General features: G+C 35.6%; 1 protein-coding gene across 7 annotated transcripts in view; it reads right to left on the reverse strand.

The window, feature by feature from the left end:
• The window catches only part of Zc3h12b (zinc finger CCCH-type containing 12B), a 308,449-nt gene that overhangs the window by 61,025 nt on the left and 234,537 nt on the right, over positions 1 to 12,887 (reverse strand). For 6 of the 7 annotated variants that reach the window (XM_015501666.2, XM_048797188.1, XM_048797187.1 and 3 more), the window contains exons 5-6: positions 5,561 to 5,625; positions 635 to 804 (exon numbers count right to left, since the gene is read on the reverse strand). The gene's annotated coding sequence lies outside the window, so the exon portion shown is untranslated. Of the gene's footprint in view, positions 1 to 634; positions 805 to 2,231; positions 2,396 to 5,560; positions 5,626 to 12,887 lie in introns of all 7 variants that reach the window. The other variant, XM_048797186.1, reaches the window with a different exon arrangement.

Here is a 12,887-nt window from a genome sequence, read left to right on the forward strand (position 1 = left end):
ATATATATATATATATATATGGAGGAAAAGCATGTCAGATTCATTCCACTGTCTTTCCTTTTCCTATTCCCTCTCCCTTCCCTCCATTTTCCATTGTCTAATCTACTAAACTTCTATTCTTCCCCCTCTTCCTCTTATTGTAGGTTAGCTTCCACATATCAGAGAAAATATTCAACCTTTGGCTTTTGGGGACTGGATTATTTCACTTAGCATATAGTCTCCAGAACCATCTGTTTAGTGGCAAATGCCATAAAGGTATTGAAGATGGTTTTCTATGTATAAAATGGAGATAATTCCTACCTCACAAGATTGCTGTGAGTATTAAATGGGATAACATAAAGTTTTGGTATTTGATCAATAAACTCAATAATGATAGTTCTTTTGCAATCACCCCCTTCTATGCTGATTTCAAAAGCCTGTTTTCAACCTAAGAAGATAATTTTATTAGCTCTTTCTTCTGATTTTCATTACTATTTGATAGTTGAACCTTTCTGGAATTCCAAAAGCTTACATTTCTTATAAGCTTATTATATTATACAGATCATCTTCTCACTATAGTCTACCCTTTCCAACACACACACACACACACACACACACACACACACACACACATGCCAACCACCAAAGTACTCACCTCTTAACATCTCAGATATTTCCAAAGTATAGCATAGATCCTCAGCAAGCTCAGTTCTTCTTCAGTGGCCTGTAGTCCACATCTATAGCTCTTACTTGTGTGGTTTATCCATTTCAACATGGCTTTTATCCACTCTTGCTGAGGCACAGATATCAGAAACAGCCCATATCCTTGGGAAAAGGAAATACCAATAGAGTCGCATGAGCAGAAGGCAAGAGTTATAGGACTCTTTCAATATTGAATGCACACTGATATGAAGAATATCCCAGACTTAAGAAAACTTATCTTGTAACTGTGCATAAGACATTCTAAAATAATAATAGCAAAATTATATTTATAATTATAAATTACATTTATATAGATCATAAACAAAGCAAATTTAAAAAGAAAAAAGATGAAATGGTTATAAATAATGTGCAAATTCAGCACAGTGTTTTTAGGTAGACCCTATGCTGAATTTGCACATTATTTATAACCATTTCTTCTTATTAACTTTTCATGAAAAAAATAAGACCATAAAATCTTAAAAGATTACATTTAGAAGAAACTTAAATTTTTAACCACTTGAAAAGTATCAGATTTCTACTCTAAGAAAACTTTTCTATACATAAATTCATTGATGATCCAATAAAATTAATATGTGCAATTTACACAGTTGATATTAACATACACACACATTAAAAAAACACTTGGATAAATAAAGCCTTGAACCTTTTTACACATGGTTTTCTACCTCTTCAAAATAAATGAATAAACCATTTTTTAATTAAAATACTGTAGTTTGCCATATAATCATCACCACCATATTAATGTATATTCATGAATAGTCTGTGCATTCTGATATTGCACGAAACAGTTTAGTGATAAGTGATTTTTAAGTAATACCAGCAAATTGTTTTAAAAAGCTTCACATAATAGTCATAATCTGCTATTTTTGCAAAAATTTTGGCATAGAATTTGTGACAATTATGTGGTGAAATACAATATAAATCATTTCAATGAAACACCAGTTGATGCTTTATAATTTAAGTGTTTCAAACCATGCTTACCATGTGGAAGTCAGAGCATTAAACCATAGTCTCAGTGCAAAGTGTGGCCTACCAAAGGTTTTAAACAGTCTTATCATTCTTCCTATTCCCTATCTTTGGAATTTTCCCCATTTCTTGAATACTACTTTAGTAGTATATAGTGATTATATCTTCCAAACTCTCAATCAATTCCTAAAATCTAATAAATGATGGCAGATGTAATTTAGGAAATATAACTTGTATGTTAAAAAACTTGAAATTTCTGGGACATTCTGGTGGTTTAGAAGGATAATGAGAGAGAATATTTGTAATTAATCATGTTTGGGAAAACTTGGTTACTGTGTGAATATAGGACATCTGAGTCATTGATACTGGAAAAGTCTATTTATTATGATGGAGGAAGCCTCTCAGGGTGATTTCTGAAGGTGCATTCATTTGGTTTTCCAACATGTATTGAAGGCCTACTATAAGCCACGCTGGGATTTAGAATCTGCACATAATACAACTGAAGAGGAATAGACATTTTGTTTCTCTTTAGTGCACTTTCTGCCTCTTCTCCATTCTCTCACCTCCCTTACTGTAATGGTTTCCATGGCAACAGCCTGGGCCAGCTTCGGTCACCTTAGAACATAGGGGCTCTTGAACTGGGAATGGAGCAGAGGGGTGGATATCAGTCTCACACCACTGGATAGGACTTTACATCAGGCATGCATCTGCATGTTCTGTGCAATATCTGCAGAATGAGAAATGAAGAGGCTGCTGGAGCCTATAGCAACTCAGAATAAAATCCTGAATTCTAAGCACCAGTGACATAAGCAGTTTACACTCTTGCCATTCATTGATTTAGTATATATTGAGATGTTTATGCATTAAATGCAGGCACATAGATGTATGGACTTATGTTTATTCACTAAGCCATTTCCTGTTTCAAATATTCTATCTAGATCTGGAAAAATAAAACCATAAAATAAACAAATAAATGTCCTTCTCTCAAGACAGAATAAATTGACAATAGTATTTAGCCTGAAATCACTAGAGAATACATTCTCCAGTTCATTTAGATATAAGTGAATTTCAAACAAATGACATGAAGCTTTATGTAAATGTACCTATGACACTCTATTGATGTGAAACATATTCACGAATAAGCAGCTGTTTGGAGTTGATACTGTATATATCTGTATGCATTAATATAGATATATATTCCTATATAATCTTAGAAAGGATTACTGCCCAATCTGGCATCATTACTCTGGGGAAATTGATTATCATCAGGCATTAGAATCTGAGCTGGACATAACAGAAAAAAAAAAAAAAACATGCTGTTAGTTACTTGTAGTTCTTAGTTCTCATAGCCATGATGATGAAAGGACTGAACTTGTCAACTTACATCTGCTCCGGAGAGGTCCCCTTCACATTCTACTGTTTTAGTAATTAGTGTAAGATTACACTGTATGGAGCCAAATAAAGGATTGCAATTTACCTCTAGAAAGTCACTAAGAAAAAGGTTCTAGTACATTTCATTCTGTTATACCGAGCTTCTTGAGGACAGAGTGAGACTTATTCATCCCTATGTCCCATTTTTTAAGCCTCACATACAGTAAATGCTTGATAAATATCTGCTAATTAGCTTATAAGATCCTCAGGGAAGGAAGAATTTTCCTGACCTTCCAAGTTTTTCTTTTGTTACGCATCACTGAATAGCAGCTATTTCTGTGAGTTGACACTTATATTTATGGGCAAGCAGGACAGGCAGCAATGTTTTGAGGGAGCAGATAGTGAGCCCCATAATGGTGCAAATGTGGATATGTATCCTAGAGGAGCCATTACTCATATACCAGGAAATGTGTGATAAAAAATGAAGGAAATAGGTGTTCATTATCTCTCCTTACATGTATCACGTGTGAGACCATGATCCTTAAATTAAGCAGTGATATATTGAAACTTGTTATCTAGGTTACTTCTTGGTGGAGGGGTAATAAGAAGCAGAATTAGTGAATATTAACCATATGCTATGGTTTGCATGTAATTTGCATGTAATTCTCCTACAAAGGTTCCCAGAGAGGAAGTTGTTGCCAGCACCTATATATTGGAGTGTTGGTTTCTTCTATCAGTTGCAAAGTTTCTGGTCTAATTCCTATGTCTTTGGTCCACTTTGTGTGGACTTTGTGCAGGGTGACAACAATTTATTTTCATCCATCCATGTATATTCAGTTTTTCCAGTACCATTTGTTTAAAAGGCTGTCTTTTCTCCAATGTATGCTTCTGGCATCTTTATCAAGGACAAGATAACTATATCTGAATGAATTTGCTTCTTTGTTTTCTATTCTATTTCACTGATCCTCAAGCCAGTATTTATGCCAATAACATGTTTTTTTTATTACTAAAGTTCTGGAATATAACTTGAAGTTGTGTATTGTGATGCCTCCAGCCTTGTTCTTATTGCTCAGAATTGCTTTGGCTATTTGGGGTCTTTTAATCCTCCTTGAGTTTTTTCCTAAAACTGCTTTTTTTTTTTCCTAAAAAGCTGCTTTTCCTAGCTCTGTGGGGAATTTCATTGGTATTTTTGATGGGGATTGCATTCAGTCTATAGATTGCTTTTGGCAATAAAGCCATTGTAAAAATGTTCTTTGATAGGCAAAAATTGATATTGTCAAATTATCCATTTAAAGTATACATTTTTATAAGTTACAGCATATTCACAGTTTTGAAAACATTACCTTTAATTCCAAAAGGATTTTTTCATCCCCAAAAGAAATCTGTACCCACTGGATGCCACTTTCTCTATTACTAAGTTTTGATTATTCATTATATTCCAAATAGAAATCCCTTATCAGATATGTGCTTTTAAAACATTTCACCCCTTTCTGTGGCTTGTCCTTTCATTCTCTTGGCAATGTCTTTTGAAGAGCAAACGTTCTTACTTTTTTTCTTCCAGGGCTGGTGATTGAACCCTGGGCTTCGCACATGTGAGGTAAACATTTTACCTCTGATCCCCATTCCCCAGAAGTCCTTAATTTTGATGATGTCCAATTTATATATAATTTTTCTTTTACCATTAGCCCTATCTTTCCTTTTTTTCAGGCAGGAAACAGTGGTTTTCAAAATTTTCTGGACAATTATCCCCCTCCAACTTTAACTGTTCAGGAAAACTGCATCATTTTTCACCAATTTTAAAGTAGGTTCTGATCAGTCCTATAGGTTATTTGATCCAGTGTTTTACAATTAGTGTATGCATGGGGATTACCAAGAATATAAATCCAATTTATTTCATTTGTTATGACCAATTTCCTTGTCCCAAGTCCTAATAATAATAATAAAGTCCTAGATTATGTCCAGACCCACATGATGAGGAGAGGCAAGAGATTGTAGAATGAAATGAAATAATTCCTGAAGGTCAACAACAGTTTATAAATTATCCTTTTTTAATGCTGGGATTCAACCCTGGGCCTCTGTGGGCTAAGCATGAATTCCTCCACTGAGCTATATCCCTAGCCCTATAAATCATCTTGAACTTAATTTACTCAGCAGAATATAGGCTAGGAAAAAATGAGTAATCTCCTAACTCTACAGAATGTGTCACTGGACTTAATTTTCACTGGTACAAAATATACTGGAAAAGAACAGAAAGCAACTTTAACTCAAATTGTGTTCAAATGATTAGAGCCCCAGCTCATCAAAATGAAACATCAACTCAATTTTCAGTTGCCTGAGAATTGCTTACAAAGTCCTTCAGTTTAACCATACAGGATTTGGGCTTTTGTTTTAAACTAACTAGCATGCACAACCATAAAATCTTGTGTAACTATGAAGACCATATTTCATAGTGAGGCTTGTTGTTTTAGAAAATGGATACATTTAAGACCAAATTGGTTTTTGAAATAATATGAGAACTTACCTCATATGTTAATCCAGGTGTAACATTTTATTAGCTAGCATTCTATTTCAGGATGACATGGAACCCTATATGGAAAAAAAAAAAACAGACTCTAAACCTAGTCACTCTGTAATAGTATTCCTACATTTGCTTTAAGAAAATAACTAATAAACTTGCCAATAAATATACTTTATTTCACATTTATCATGTAATCTTTCACAATTTTATATACTTGTAAATATCAAGAAAAATTATTAACACATGAATTTTGCTTCAATTGCTGTGCTAAGAAAGTAGTTACTATTTTATATTAAGACTGATGACACACAAGTAGATTTTCAGCAGTATATGGTGCTTATTTACACATTTGTGTATGTGTGTGTGTGTGTGTGTGTGTGTGGTGCTGGGGATTGAACTCAGGGCCTTGTGCGTGCAAGGCAAGCACACTACCAATTGAGCTATATCCCCAGCCCCTCCACATATTCTATTTTTTGAAAATGTCTTTTTAGTTATAGATTGACACAATATCTTTATTTTTATTTGTTTATTTTTTTAAAATGTGGTGCTAAGGATCAAATCCAGGGCCTTACATATGTGAGGCAAGTACTCTACTACTGAGGTGCAACTCCAGCCCCTCCTCCACATATTCTTGTTGCACTGATAAATAGTAGGTAAAACAGGAAAAATTATAAGAACTTTTTAATTTTTCAGCTTTTTATCAGACCTTTAATCAGGTCATAAGGTTGACCCTATTGCTGGAGCACAAACGCTATTTTATCCTTCTTTTTCTTTTCTTTTTTAAGTTAGAGCATTATAGTTATACATAGTAGTTGGATTCATCTTGACAAATTTGTACATGCATGGAACTCAATTTCAGTTCATGTTTTCCCCTTTCTCCTGCCCCTCTTCCCTCTTCCTATTCTCATTCCTCTCTTCTACTGCTCTTCCTTTTGCTCATCAATTGATTCTATCTATCTATCTATCTATCTATCTATCTATCTATCTATCTATCCATCCATCCATCCATCCATCCATCTATTTGGTATTGGACAGTGAACCCAGGGATGCTTAATCACTGAGCCATATCCCCAGACCTTTTTTTAAAAAATTTTATTTAGAGACAGGGTGTCCCTGAGTTGCTAAGTGCCTCCCTAAGTTGCTGAGGCTGGAATTTGAACTCTCAATCTTTCTGCCTCAGCCTCCCGAGTCACTGGGATCATATGAGAGTGCAACTGCACCCAGCTGATTTATTTATTTTTGATTGGTTCTTTCTAGTTTTACATAAAGGTGAAATTCCTTGTGGTACATTTTCATATGCACATGGCAAAATTTTTAAAAATTTACTCTGCATTTCCTCCCCTTTCCCATCTCTCTTCTCTCCCTCTGGATCTTGTTCTATGCTACTGGTCTTCCCTATATCTTTATGTTATCTGATTCCCCCCCACCCTGCTTGTTTCCTTTGTTTTGCTCTAGCCATAAATTATGTTAATAGAAAGAAAAGAAATATTATGTTCACCAAGAGAGAATAATTCTTATGTTGGTTAATTGTTGGTTAGAAAAGGAGTTTACAAAGTAGGATTTAAAAGGTAGTCCACTAGGATACTCAAAGGTTCACAATAAAACTTTGCATATTTACATTTTATATCATTCTTTGACCATTTTTATTTTGTGTTTTATAATGTACATAATATTTAGTATAGTACAACTCATATGTAAACATGCACATATTTGTGAATGTATAAAATATTAATGTACATTTATAAATTAACTTTATTATTTATAAATATAAATACAAATAAATGAATATTAGTACACATGCTAAGATTTTAATGGATTAGGTGATTGAAAACATTTTGAAATCATGGGGTTCGAACATGGTTCTTATTTAAACTAAGGTAACATGTAGGATCTATGTCTGGGCTAGCTTCATTTTCAAACTAGCTATTGTTCCTCAGTCCTAACCAATTATGCCTGAATAGATACCACTAATAGCCCCTGGGAGTGAAGAAGAGAGCACAGAAAAAAATCCGAACTGAATGCCTTGCTAATAGGAAGGAAGACATATATTCTTATTTAAAAACTAAATTGATATTAAAAAAGGGGTGAGAGATGCAGAAAAACTCTTTACAAACTTGAACTCAAACTTTCAAGTTAAATAAAGGGATATTTAAATGCCCTTGAAAGGGCATTTCAGGTTGAAAATCCTCAAACTCCTCAAAGATGCAACTGAAATTTAAAAGGGAACCAAATCCAGGAAGGTGTTATGGCTCATATTTTTTTTTCTTTTGACACTGGGATTTAACCCATGGGTACTTACCACTGAGCTACATATCCAGCTCTTTTAATTTTTTTTTTTAGTTGTAGATGGGCACAATATCTTTACTTTTGTTTTGTTTATTTTTACGTGGTGCTAGGGACTGAACCCAGGGTCTCACGCATGCAAGGCAAGCGCTCTACCACTGAGCTACAACCCCAGCCCCATATCTAGTTCTTTTCATTTTTATTTTGAGAAAGGGTCTTGCTAACTTCCCAAGGCTGTCCTCTAACGTGTAATCCTCCTACCTCAGCCTCTACAGTCACTCGGTGTTATAGTTTAGATATTAGGTGTTCCCCAAAACTCATGTTTAAGACAACGATAGAAAGTTTCGAGGTAAAATGATTGAGTTATGAGAGCTTTAATCCCTATTCACGGATAGGGATTAACTGCATAGTAACTGTAGGAGGTAGGGCATGGCTAGAAGAGGTAGGTCATTGGGGGACATGCCTTTGGGATATATATTTTGACAGTGGTGGGGGAATATCCTGCTCTCTGCTCTCTGGTACAGTGTCCTGAGCCACTTTTCTCCACTGTACTCTTCTGCCACGATGTCCTGCCTTACCTCAGGCTCTGAAGATTGGAGTTGTCATCTACATACTAAAACCTTTGAAACTCTAAGCCCCAAGTAAACTTTTCCTTTTCTAATATTGTTAGTTCTTTTGGTCATATCAGCAAAAAAGCTGAGTAATCACTTGGATTACATGCACTTACCACCATGCCCAATGTGGTTTGTATCTTTTTTTTTTTTAAAGAGAGAGAGAGAGAGAGAGAGAGAGAGAGAGAGAATTTTTTAGTATTTATTTTTTTTTTAGTTTTCGGCGGACACAACATTTTTGCTGAGGATCGAACCCAGGCCGCACGTATGCCAGGCGAGCGTGCTACCGCTTGAGCCACATCCCCAGCCCGGTTTGTATCTTAAACATCCCCAGAAGTTCATGTGTTGATGGCTTGGTCCTCAGCTGATGGTACTGTTGGGAGGTGGAAGAACCTTTAGGAGGTGGGCCTAGTGGAAGGAAGTTAGGTCATTGAGGACATGCCCTTGAAAGGGATATTGAGACTCTGATCTTTTCCTGTTTTCTGGCTTCCAGGAGGTGAGCAGTTTTGCTCCATCACATGCTCTCTGCCAAAATGTTTTGCCTCACAACAGGCTCAATGTGATAGGGCCAACTGATCATGGATTGAACCTATGAGCTAAAACACATGTCTCCTTATTTAAAGTTGATTATCTCAGGTATTTTGTCACAGCAAGAGAAATCTAACATAGACAAATATGGAACTGTTTTCAATCACAGGATTTCACATAGGAAAACTACATATGGAAAGTTTGGACAAATGTTGATAAAGCATGTGTGAGAAGGGGTTTAAAATTTTTTTAATCTCTCAAATATTGTATTTACTTACTTATTTATTTAGCTGTGTTGGGGATGGAGCCCAGTGTCTTGTATATGCTAAGCAATTGCTCTACCACAGGGCTACAAACCCAGCCCACTAAGAGGGTTTTAATTTGAAATTGCTGGGGAAGATATGCAGAGAGAAAATTTGTACATTGGGTCATTTAATTGTGTTTTCCTTAACTTAAAAAGGGTGTTTCCCAAGATTTTTTTTAAAGGAAAGGACAGATTGTGATAAAAGTAACAGGAACTTCTTAAAAATTTAGGAGTGGACTTTGTAAAAATCATATAATCAAAGCTGTGAAGTTGTAATAATTCAAAGGGTTATATCTTAGTATATTTACAGCTGTAATATAAGTTAAGAAGGGGTGATAGTTTTTGCCAAAGTCATGATATTGGGTGTCACTGTTGTCAGCCCACTGTTGACCTTCAGTCAGTCAGTATGAGTTAGGCATAAACTGAGTGTCCTGATTGTTGTCAGAGGTTAAATGCTTGCATAATTCTATTTTAATCTGGCATTTTTAATTTTTTTTCAGTAGCAGAAGACTACTGTCATTATCCAGTTGTCAAAAACATTTTTTTAAATATTTATTTTTTACTTGTAGTTCAACAAAATATCTTTATTTTATTTATTTATTTTTATGTGGAGCTGAGGGTTGAACCAAGGGCCTTGCACGAATGAGGTGAGCACTCTACCACTGAGACACAACCCCAGCCCGTCAAAAACATTATTGAATGCCAAATGTCTCCTTGTGAATACTGAAAGTTCTGAAAAGGAAGAATGTGAGTTGGTGGCAGAATATTTCTATGTTCCCACAAGGCATTTAATAAATATTTTTAAATTATAGAAATTATTATTTCTGATACAAATTTAAGAAGATTTTCATCTGTTCCTCCAATTTATAGTTATTCTAACTTTTCCCCCTAGAGAATTGTGCATATTACCAATTCCATACTAATTAATATTCTTTTCAAAACTTTTATTATGTATTGACAATTTATAGTTGTACAAGTTGAAAATCCATAATCCTAAATCTGAATATTTTATTTATTGAACCCAGGGCCTTGCACATGGTAGGAAAGCATTCTACCACTGAGCTAGCTCTCCCCCCCTCCCAAAATTTTTAAGCCCTAACAATGCCACCCTAAATCTAAAGCCTTTTGAGTACCAACAATAAGGGAATATGTGGAATTTTTCACAGCTGACTTTATGTGACAATAAAAATGCAGGTACAGTCAAAGTATCATACAAAATTACCTTCAGGCTATGTGTAAGGTACACATGACACATGAATGAATTTCATTTTTTATATTCAGTCCTCATCTTCAAGATGTTTATGATAATGTGTAATGAGTACTCAACTTGTATATGTTTATGGGGTACACGGTGGTGTTTTGAGTTTTGATACAATGAGGAGTGATTGAATCAAGCAAATTAATATATCCATTACCTCAAATATTTACTGTAGTTATGAGACCATTTGAAATCTATTAAGCTATATTCACTACATTGCATAATAGATCCCCCAAATGCCCCAAATTTATTCCACCTGTTGACTTTCATTTCCCCTTTCCCACCACTCTGAGCCTCTGGTAATCACCATTCTACCTTCTGCTTCTATGAACTCAATTATTTCAGATTTTTCACACAAGTGTTTGGCTTGGCTTCTTTCACTTAGCATAATGTTCTTCAACTCTATTCATGTTGTTGCAAAATGATGGAATTTCTTCATTTTAAAGGCTGCCATGACCCCGAAACTTGTGCCTTGTGTGCAAGTAAAACCAGCATCGCATTGAAACCAAGTTCTGTCACTCACATGAGCTGTACCTGGGCCTGCTTGAAGAGCTACAGCCTCAGAGCCCTTTGCCAGAAAACATAAAGTAGAACCCCAAGGTGGGCCTGGACGTTGAGCCTGGATGATGCCCTGAATCCCTTTCCTGAAACAATTCTGCCCTGGAAGGTTTCTAGGTCTGTGCTGGGAAGAAGGGCTTTAAAGATATCTGAGATGCCCTCAAGGCCTTTTTAAAATCATCCTAGTTCAAAGCAACTGACTCCCTTTTATCTGTGCTAATCTGTGGTGAGCCGTTCTAATTAGACCGTGGCCGCCATTAGAAGATGGCGCCGGCTTCCACTGTGGCCTGTGATAAACAACTCCTAATATGGAGAATTGGCACGCAATCCCTTCCCACCCTATGAGAAAGGTCCACGTGGCAGCTTGGGATTGGTATGCGGGAGGCTTTATTAGGCTGTGCTTGGGCGGGGTCAGGAGAAGAAGATACATGAATCAAGGCCTGAATAAACTGCTGAAAGAAGATTCCTGAGTTGCGTCTTCCTTGCGGGCAAGGGGTCGCGACACTAATCCCTTTATCAAGAGATAGTTTAGCCATATCTTGGCAAGCCTTTTCTTCACTCATTCTTTAGCCAGGCTGCAAACTTTCCAAATCTTTTTGTTGTTTCCCTTTGCTTTTTTACTGAAGTTAAAGCAGCCAGAAGCACCACACAGCCCCATCTATTTTGTTTAGAAATTTCTTTCACCAATTTATCATTCAGCCTTCTATGGATACAACTCAGCCAAGGTTTTTGCTACTTTCATAACAAGAATGGCCTTTTCTCCAATTTTCAATAGGACCCTCATTTCCATCTGAGACTAGTTCTCTAGTCTCCTTGTTTCTGAGCTCTCAGTAGAATCACCAGTAATGCTCTGCTTAAGCATTGTAGGATTTTCCAAGCCTGTCCCTCCAAACTGTTTGAACTTCTGCCTATCCTCCAGTTCCTAAGCCACTTCTACATTTTATGGTATTCATAATTAGCAAGAGCCCCACTCCATGATATTTTCTTTCTTGGTTCCAATTGCTGTTGTCAATAACACAATGCCACAAAATGGGTAAATTTTACTAAGAGATTTATTTGGTATACTGGTGCTGAAGGTCCAAGTTTGAAGGGTCACATGTGTGATGAACTTTTTGCTGGCAGAGTCATAGAACACTGCAGGACATCAAATAGCAAGTGACAGGGAGGACACAGTTGTATGCTTTCTGTTCTCTCTTTCTCTTCTTATAAAGTTACTAGAATTCAATCATGGGGGCTCCAGCCTGATGGCCTTGTCTAATTCTAATAACCCTCCAAAGATCCCACCTCTAAAACCCATGTCTTATAGTGATAATTGAATTTGAACACATGAAGCCTTTGAAGGACACATTCAAACTATATCCAAATTACAGCACTTATTTTGTGGCCTAACATGTGATCTATCATGGAGAATGTCTTATGTGCACATGGTAAGAATATGTATATTGTTGTTAGATGGAATGTTCTTTATATATCTGTTAGACCCACTTGCTCTAGACTGTGGTTCAAGTCCAGTGTTTCCTTATTAATTTTCTATTTATTTACTTTTATTATTGAAGGGTAGTTTAGTTTTCTATTATTGTGTTGTAATCTCTCTCTTCATACCCTTTAGTATTTACTTTATATATCTAGGTGGTTCACTTTTAGATGCATACATATTTATAATTGTTATATTCTTTTGATGAATTGACTCTTTTATTAGTATCACTACCCCTGTTTTCTCATGGTTTCTATTTCCACAGAATATATATATAGATATATATATATATATATATATATATATAGATATAT

The sequence above is a fragment of the Marmota marmota genome, unplaced genomic scaffold (genome assembly GCF_001458135.2).
Source record: "Marmota marmota marmota unplaced genomic scaffold, marMar, whole genome shotgun sequence".
NCBI lineage: Eukaryota > Metazoa > Chordata > Mammalia > Rodentia > Sciuridae > Marmota > Marmota marmota.